General features: G+C 36.4%; 1 long non-coding RNA gene across 1 annotated transcript; it reads left to right on the top strand.

Annotated features, from left to right (window-relative positions):
* Window positions 1-5699: 5699 nt before the first annotated feature.
* Window positions 5700-8723, top strand: LOC141633600 (uncharacterized). The gene is made up of 3 exons (XR_012538391.1): window positions 5700-5882; window positions 5976-6048; window positions 8350-8723. It is a non-coding gene; the product is annotated as an uncharacterized LOC141633600 (long non-coding RNA).
* The last annotated feature ends 245 nt before the right edge of the window (window positions 8724-8968 follow it).

Genomic DNA, 8968 nt, shown 5'->3' with positions numbered 1-8968 from the left:
CTACTTGAGGTGATGAGTTTAGCATGTAAGTTTTTTTTTTTTTTTTTTTTTTTTTTTTTTTTTTTTTTACAAATGCATGAAAAACTTCATTCAATTCAAACTCTCCTGTTTGAACTATACTCATTGTCGATATTGTGTATTGTGGCTGCAAATTTTTTTTTTGGACAATTGAAAAGCAAGTTAAAGATTACAAACAGATAACTCATGTAGCTAATCTATGAGCTATCATATTGCAGTTTCTAGGGACATAACAAAAGGAAATAAAATGGAAGTTATAAACCAGCTTAATGATGTCTTCAATAATACAATTGATTTCCTTGCATAGACTAAAAATAGATCTTGTACACTTTTCATACAAAGTTACCAAAACAACACAGACTCCTTCGAACGCAAATACGCAATCTATATCGTCTAATAACTCTCTCTCTCTCTCTCTTTCTATCTAAAACTGGTCGGGATGAATCTTGCCTATCCTTCATGTTCGTTCAAAATATCATCAATCATCACATTCCCTCAATCGCAAAACATTGTACTGATGTCGTGCCGACCCATAATAACAATGTGCTTTAACTCAATACGACGTTGAACACGATTCTTTTTTTATACTTCCTCCATTCTACAATAATCTACCCATTTTCCTTATTGGCCCATTTCACTTTGATCTACCCATTTCCTTTCTTTCTATTCTTGGTAATAAAAAATGACAAAAGTGTCCTAATTGCACATCAATATTTACATATTATGACACTACTTAATATTTATAATTAAGTTCTAATCTATATTAACCTATCTATTAAACTAATTACTCCCTCCATTTTTTTCCATTTCCCACCAGAATTCATATAACTCCCTCATTCTCTCTCTACATTTACACCAACTCACCCTTCTATCTTCACATTTACTCTTTCCATATTCCTCTCTAGAACTTTCTACCTAAAACCCTAGATCTCTCTCTCATTTTCTTGCGCCGCTCTCCATATCCTCCTTCTTCCTTCCTTTCTCTACATCTCCGTTTTTCTCTCGCTTTTTTCATCTTCCCTACCATTTGATTCGTTCTTTGTCACCTTATCTTAGACTTAATGTCTAAAAAACTCCAGAAAATACTTCCCAAATCTCAAACTTCGTACCATCAATCTTTAGATCATTGTTTGTATATACCTGGTGTAGGTCATGTCGCCCCTGATACTTACTCAGGCTATGGATCACTGCTTCATTCTGATGATGACAACGATAACGAAGCTACATCGAAGTTTTATGCAGATCAAAATACTTTTGTTCCTGATTCTTTGGTTGAGGAAGTCCTATCTTTTGATGAGAAACTTGATCACTGCGTTGATAATCTTGATGCATGTGGTTATGGGAATGGATATTTCCTGGAAACTGCTAGATCTGGTGATTTGTCACCAAGTTCGAAGAAGTTCAACAGGTTTTGCGACAATTTCTTAGAGAAGAAGAGGAAAAAGGAAGAAAAGAGAGGTTATTTCCTTTTAATACGGCTTCAGTTTTATTTTTTCTTTAATTGTTTTGTTATTTGTGTTTTGTAAGGTGTATAATGAGTTGGCTAAATTTTTTGTTATTTGTGTTTTGAAGTTTTGGAGATAATTAAAGCCGATGATATTGTTCAGCACAAGACGATTTCTGGGGGAAGTTGTGGATCTAGAGATTTGTCGCCAAAATCTATGAAGTTCAAGAAATTTTGTGACAAATACTTAAAAACGCGGAAAAAAATTGCTAGAAAATGGAGGTTCATTGATAACTCATTTATACCTATATTTTATATAGTTAATCCCCCTAAATTATATATAATTCCTGCATTTTTAGTATGTTCTACGTTATATTTGTCCCATTTACGGTTTACTACGAGTTTGTGTAATTATTTGCAGGAAAGTCGGTTTTTAATGCTAAAAGTTGAATACTAGCGAGATGGGCTAAGCCATTGAACAAAGGCGGTGGATCAACTCTTAAAATCCCAATCAAAAGATATGATTTTGAAAGCATGAATCAAGAATATATGGGTCAGCTTTTATTATGATCAACAAAAAGGCCTTGCAAGTCAAACGGTCTTGGACAAACTTGGCACGTAGACTCGGAAATAAAAAGAAAGTGTCATGTTTAATTGGGCCACTAGAATTCTAGATTTTATTTAGGAAATAGAAGGGGAAGCAAGACTCCCATGTTACGTACCAACTAGGACTATAAATTAGTTTTAGGTTTGGCTTTATTGGGGGGTTGTTCTCCTAGTACGTATTTTGGGGACAGAGAGCCTCGGATCCTCCGTATTCTATTTTTCTTCCTTTCAATTCTTTTAAGACTAAGTTTTTTCTTCTCTTCTCTTTACTTTAATTATGCATTCAATTATTATTTGTACTTGCTTATTTCGATTTATGAGTAGCTAATTTATTAATCTAGGGTGAAAGGGGATTTAGTTAGTTAGAAAAGGGGTTATTATGAATTGATTGTTAAATTGCTCTTAATTGTTGTTTGATTATCGTATTACTTCTAATTAGTTGATTACTGATCAGAATTGATTAATTAGTCTTGCATAAACTAGGATTATAAGGCTTGGCCAGGTTCTTCCTGATGTGATTAGTTCATCTCAGAGTGCTTTCATAAAAGGAAGAGACATTGTTGGCAATATCCTGATTTGTCAGGATTTGATCAAGTTATACAAGAGGAAGAGCTGTTCACCTAGAATCATGATGAAACTTGACCTACAAAAAGCTTATGATTCAGTTGAATGGAGTTTTGTGACTGACATGATGGAGGCTATGGGTTTCCCTCCTAAATTTATTCAAATTGTGGTACAGTGTATGACTACTCCCTCCTATTCTTTGGCTCTTAATGGCAATATTTTTGGATTCTTTAAGGGACAAAGAGGGCTCAGACAAGGAGATCCCCTTTCTCCTCTATTGTTTACTATTTGTCTTGAATATTTGAGCAGAATTTTGGGGGTAGTTCAACAGATGGAGAGATTTAAGTTTCATCCTCTATGTAATAGGGTGAAACTCTACCATTTGTGCTTTGCTGATGATCTGATTTTGTTCTGTAAAGGAGATAAAGCATCAATCACTCTGATGCTAAAAGCTTTTGACTATTTTTCTAAAGCATCAGGTCTAAGTATGAACAAGGGTAAGTCCAACTTTTACTGCAATGGGATTGATGAAGTCTTTGGTAAGAGAGGTTGAGCGAGAATTCGGGGGATTAAAAGAGGGACTGTCCCTTTTAAATATCTGGGAGTCAATGTCTCCCCTAAGAGACCTTCTATTCTTGACTGTACCTGTCTTGTTGAGAGGGTGGTGGATAGAATCAGGAGCCTGGGTTCTCGTAAACTTTCTTATGCAGGGAGGATTGTTTTAATTAGGGCAGTCCTTACTACCTTGCATAGCTATTGGGGTAGAATCTTTATTCTACCTAGAGCTGTTATTGGCAGGATTGAGGCAGTATGCAGAGCTTATTTGTGGCATGGAACTGATCAAAGTGAAAGTCCTGCTCTAGTCTCCTGGGAACAGATTTGTAAACCAAAGAAACAAGGTGGCATGGGGCTCAAGGATCTGCACCTCTGGAATGTGGCCAGTATTGGCAAATATGCATGGTGGGTAACTCAGAAGAAAGACCATCTATGGGTCAGGTGGGTGCACGCTGTGTATATTAAACAGACTGATTGGATGACTTATAAACCTGGAGTGGGCAGTAGTTGGGCCTGGAGAAAAATTTGCCAGGTCAAAGAAATGTTTAAAGAGCTTTATACTGATGGGAATGGATTAGCACATTATTCTGTTAGTATTGGTTACAAATGGTTGAAACCTGATGGAGAGAAAGTTCCTTGGTACCCATGGGTGCTTAACAGATGGATTATTCCTAAACATGCCTTCCTGTGTTGGCTAGTGGCTCATCAGAGGCTACTCACGCAGGACAGGTTGTTCAGGATGAAGATTATTACTAGTAACAGATGTTTTCTGTGTGGCACTCAGGAAGAGAATCATAATCATCTCTTTTTTGAATGCTACTATAGCAAACAGTGTCTTCAGTGTATCAGTGGCTAGTGTAACATAAAGCTACCTGACACGAAGTGTATCCAGTGGATGATTAATTGGAGGCAGTCTTCTGCTTGCAAGAAGATGGTGACTGCTGTGATCTTAGCTTGCTTGATGTATCAGATATGGCAGATGAGAAATACTAGCAGGGTGGATGGATTTATTTGAAGACCAACAGTTCTTGTTGACAGGGTGAAGCATGAAGTTAAGATTAGACTTAGACATTGTGAAACTCGAAATGCAAATGTATTAGCCTGGATTGATCATCTTCAGAAGGCCTAAGTGATAGGTTTAAACTTCTGAATGATGCTATTGTTTGTAATTGGGACATTCTATTTTTTAATGAGAAGCTTACCTTTCCCAAAAAAAAAAATAAACTAGGATTATCACCGACCGGGTTAAGACTAGTATAGGCCATGATAATTGAATAGAGATAATTTAATGATAGCGATCGCATGTTAAATTAGATCTAAAAGAAATATTGAGTCGACTGATCATATGACTTTCAACAATATAAATTGCTCAATCAATGAATTAAATTCTACCCTTTGATGACGACCTAGTGAACCCGATCCCTAGACTCTTTAATATTATTGTTTGATATTATTGTTATTCGTCTTTATTTACTCGTTATTAGTTGATTAGATAACAAACAAAACAAACCCCCAAAATTGGTTACCTTAAGACGGATTTAAATATAAAAAACTAGATAATCACCGCCTCCCTGTGGATTCGACCCTGACTTACCGCTAGCTAACTTGTTAGTAGTAGTATAGGATTTATTTTGATTAAGGCAAACGACTGAAAATAACCTTATCAAATTTGGCGCCGTTGCCGGGGAGGCAATAGTTTTCTGTTTGCTTTTATTTAGTTTGTCTTTTGCTTAGTTTCTATTTTTTTACCTTGCTTTATATTATTTTCATCATTATGACCATCTTCTATTTCCATAATTTGAACATGAAGCATTGCATAATTATTGGGATAGATTAATATCTTTCATCAATCAATATGGCTATTATGTTGATATTTGGGAGATGTGTCACATAATTTATGATGGTGTCGATGGCGCGACACGGGATAGAATTGAGGAAACTTGTGAAGGGATGTTTAATTACATGCCTTATGAGGAGCGATGGAAACTCCTTAAATATTTAGCCCGAAACAACAATTATGAGTCAAAGATGAGGTGGAATGCTGGAGTGGCGAAGATTGATGTAACACCCGCGAATTTCCCATTTTGACATTTGAAATTTATTAAACCGTTTAATTATTTTGTTATATATTTTTGAATTATTTTATCTAATTAATTTTATGTCAAACACGATTTTTATAAACGTATTATATAAAAGCTCATTTTTTTTATAAAAATACGTACGATTAAATTATATTTTTAAGGCACGATTTATATAATAATATATGCATACATATTTTTGGTCGGATAATAATAGCGACTGTAATAATATTAGTTTCCGTCTCAAGTTAAAGTAAACTCGAGACCTTATTCCGTCTAGCTATAGACCGTCACATTTCACCTTGCACCCACTTTAATCTGGACCAATCAAAAACCAACAACACATTCACCCACCTTCAAAATATCTACTATTATTATTATATATTATTAATATTATTTGTGGTTGTTGTGTAATACACCCGTCCCCACCTCCTTTCATTTCTCCTTTCTTTTTCTTCTTCTTCCTGCGTAAAAACAAACAACAACAACAATATGCAGCAGCTTCAACAGGACGCCATTTTGGCCGAGCTTCAAACCCAGATTCCGGCCTATTTTCTCCACTTTTCCTCTTAATTTTTGTACCATTCTCATCCTTACTTCCTCCTTCATCTTTCAAGGTATTAAAGTCTTGTTTTTGTGGTGATTTCAGTTTGACCCGTCTCATGAAAGTTCTGATTTTTAGCTCTTTTATCTCGTTTTCTTTCCTCTAGTTTAAGAAACTGAAGAACCGGTGGGAAGCTCATACTTTTTAGACGTTTTCTCGGAGTTTTGAAGGGCAAAAAGGTAACGGTGATAGGTTACTCGACAAGGTCGAAATTTCATATATGGGTCGTTTTGTATGTTCTTTTTTTGTTAAAGATTGGTCCTTTACTCGTCTCTTGTGTATGGTAACCTTCGTCTTAATTTGGTGTTTGAAATGGGTCGACTTGGGTGCGAAAGTTCGGTCATGAACTCTGTCTGTCTTGAGCTCGGGCTATGGCTCACTCGGACCGTGGTTATAGCTGGTTGGGGTCTGTCTTTATGCGGGAAATGGAGCCGTATGGAAGATGGGTGCCCTGTTTTGGGCAGGGACATGAGAGGAAGTGTCGGGTTGTTCCTTGTTGGCTCGGTTTTGGACAAAGTTATTGTTGTTGATTGATTACGGTTTTTATGTGCTCAGATTTTTCTATAGGTTGGACTAATTGATTGATTATTATATAGATAACTAATATTTCCTATTAATTAGTTTATTACGTTGTTGGAGGGGTGGGTTTAGTTGCCAGATTATTGGAGTTGGTTAGGATAAGCATGAGATTAAATAAGGAGTTGTTGTTTTGGGTGTCCAAGATTTAAGGTAATGATGTTGTGACATTATTCTGGTTTTAATGGATCATTGAGGTTGGCTTAGAGATTTAGCAGGAGTGACACTACTTTGATGATGAAAAGCATTAGAATGTGAGTATGAGTGTTAAAAGGAACAAAGAACAATTGTTTGGCTACAACCTTTTGACGAAGACTTGTTTTGCCTTTTTGGTATTATATTTGATTTGTTGGGCTCCTTATAATTTGTTTATTTGGCTCATAAATGGGTCACTTGAACTTGGTCACATTTTATCCCGTATATTTTATATAACGTAAATTATTCATTATCGCTTATCATATTTTATTTAACTAGGCATGTTAATTGGAGTGGGTTTGTCTTGTTAATCGATTGGACTTGTCTAGCTTACTTGTTGGGCGAGTTTGTCCTATCCATTGGACTTGGTATGCTTTGCTTGTTGGGTCCATTTCGTGTTATTTGAAATAATTAAATATCCGTCTCGTATTTTATATAACGTAATTCATTAACTATCTTTCTTTTACATATTTCTTCAATTGGGCTCATTTGGTTTTGTTTGTTGGGCTCACCTTGATTCTTTTGTTGGACTTGTTGTGTTGGGCTATTTGGTTTTCACATGCTTCTTATGTCGGGCTTAACATATTCATTAGTTTGGGCTTGTTATGTCACTTTTGTTGGGCTTCACATGGTTTACTGGTTGGGTCTCATATGTTCTATGTATTGGACATGTCATGTCTTATTTGGATTATCATCGGCTCATTACATTAGTAGTCTATTTCCAAGTTGATTCGCATCGCTTGGTTGAGTCGTGTAGTAGTCCCTTTCCAAGTTGATTCGCATCGCTTGGTTGGGTCGTGTAGTAGTCTCTTTCCAAGTTGATTCGTATCGCTTGGTTGAGTCATATTCGTTTGATGATGCCCTTATGCTATACCGTATTGCTTGACTTATCTTTCGCCTCTTTGGTGATTACGCAATTGTGGGTTTAGCTCATATTTTTCCGCCTCTTTCGGATCGTTCGCCGATTGTGGGTTCTCGACTTCCGTTCTGTCGATCGAGTCTTGGATGCGGACTGTTCTGCCGCATGTCGAATCGGGGACCGTTCTGCCCCGAGAGTCTGGCCAGATTTAGACTAGGACTGAGTCTTGGGAGTACCATTGTCGTCCTACCAGGGGAATTATATTTTGATATATGAGTAGTAAAGGTCTTGCTTGGTTATAGATATTGGTATTTGTCTTTCAAGGTAAGAATTGTGCCTTGTGTTGTTTGTCTTGGTCCTATCGGATACTAGGGGTGAGCTACAAGCCCTCTAGTTGCGACATGATCGTCGGGATTGATGTTCCCATCCGTTCTTATGGTGAGATGCAAGCCATAAGTATGAATGTGACATTAGTAGCCACGTCCGTGCAATGTTTTCTAAGTGGTTTTCCAAATAATGGCTACGGTTTCTATTCTTGTAATTTGCATTGGTTGATCCCTTACTTAACTGCTTCACATGATTCGGATTCTAATCTCATATCTATATTGTATTTCTTTGAAATGCGTGCTTTTGTATAAATGACCATATTCCTGTCTTTCATATTATTTAATTGTTTCACATGATCAGTTGAATCTTTATTAAGCTAAGGTTGGCCTATCTTGTTCCATCTCAATTATTTGCCATGTTTACATATAAACTTGATATTCTTATCTTTGGTATGTACCTTATATGACTTACCTGTTTTAGTTCCTTGTTATGACTGTGGCGTTCATGTTTACATGAATGACAGGTATTAGTGATGCATTCATGGGGTGAAGACATGTGTGAGCTAGCGAGCACTTCGGCCTAGTAGTTGGTTATTAGGATTGTTTAGACCTACCTTTTATTGTATTGTCTTTCGAGGGATATATTTTCCCTCACCTCGACTATCACGTTTGTATAATTTAAACTTTCTTTCCGCATTCTTTATTTATGTTTTAGATTTTGGTGAACCCGCGCTTTAAATTTTAAAAGTTTTAAAAATTCCTTAAAATTCCGCATTTTATTAGTTATATTTTCCGCTTTATCGCGGGGTGTCACAGTTGGTATCAGAGCCTATGTTGCTCCCGACGCACACACGTGTACCCCAAATTTAATTTGAACTTGACCTTGAATAATGAATGAGAGATGGGTAGACTTAAGGACCTAAGATGGTAGTCTGTAGTGTGTTTGCTCTTTGTTAGGTTCTAACTTTGTTTGTTGAATGTCATTTAATAATTGTTGTGCCCTTGGATCAATTACCGTGAGCTTATCTACATGAAGATCAAGATTTGGTGCCTATTCTTTGAGGATTGAAGAATTGTTCAACCTTTGAAGAATGCTTCTACTTCCATGAAGATGTATCTCGTTCCTTGTGTACCTCGCCATAT

The sequence above is a fragment of the Silene latifolia genome, chromosome Y, assembly GCF_048544455.1.
Source record: "Silene latifolia isolate original U9 population chromosome Y, ASM4854445v1, whole genome shotgun sequence".
NCBI lineage: Eukaryota > Viridiplantae > Streptophyta > Magnoliopsida > Caryophyllales > Caryophyllaceae > Silene > Silene latifolia.
The sequence above is the reverse complement of the archived record's forward strand: the minus strand, read 5'-3'. Positions and strand labels throughout refer to the sequence as shown.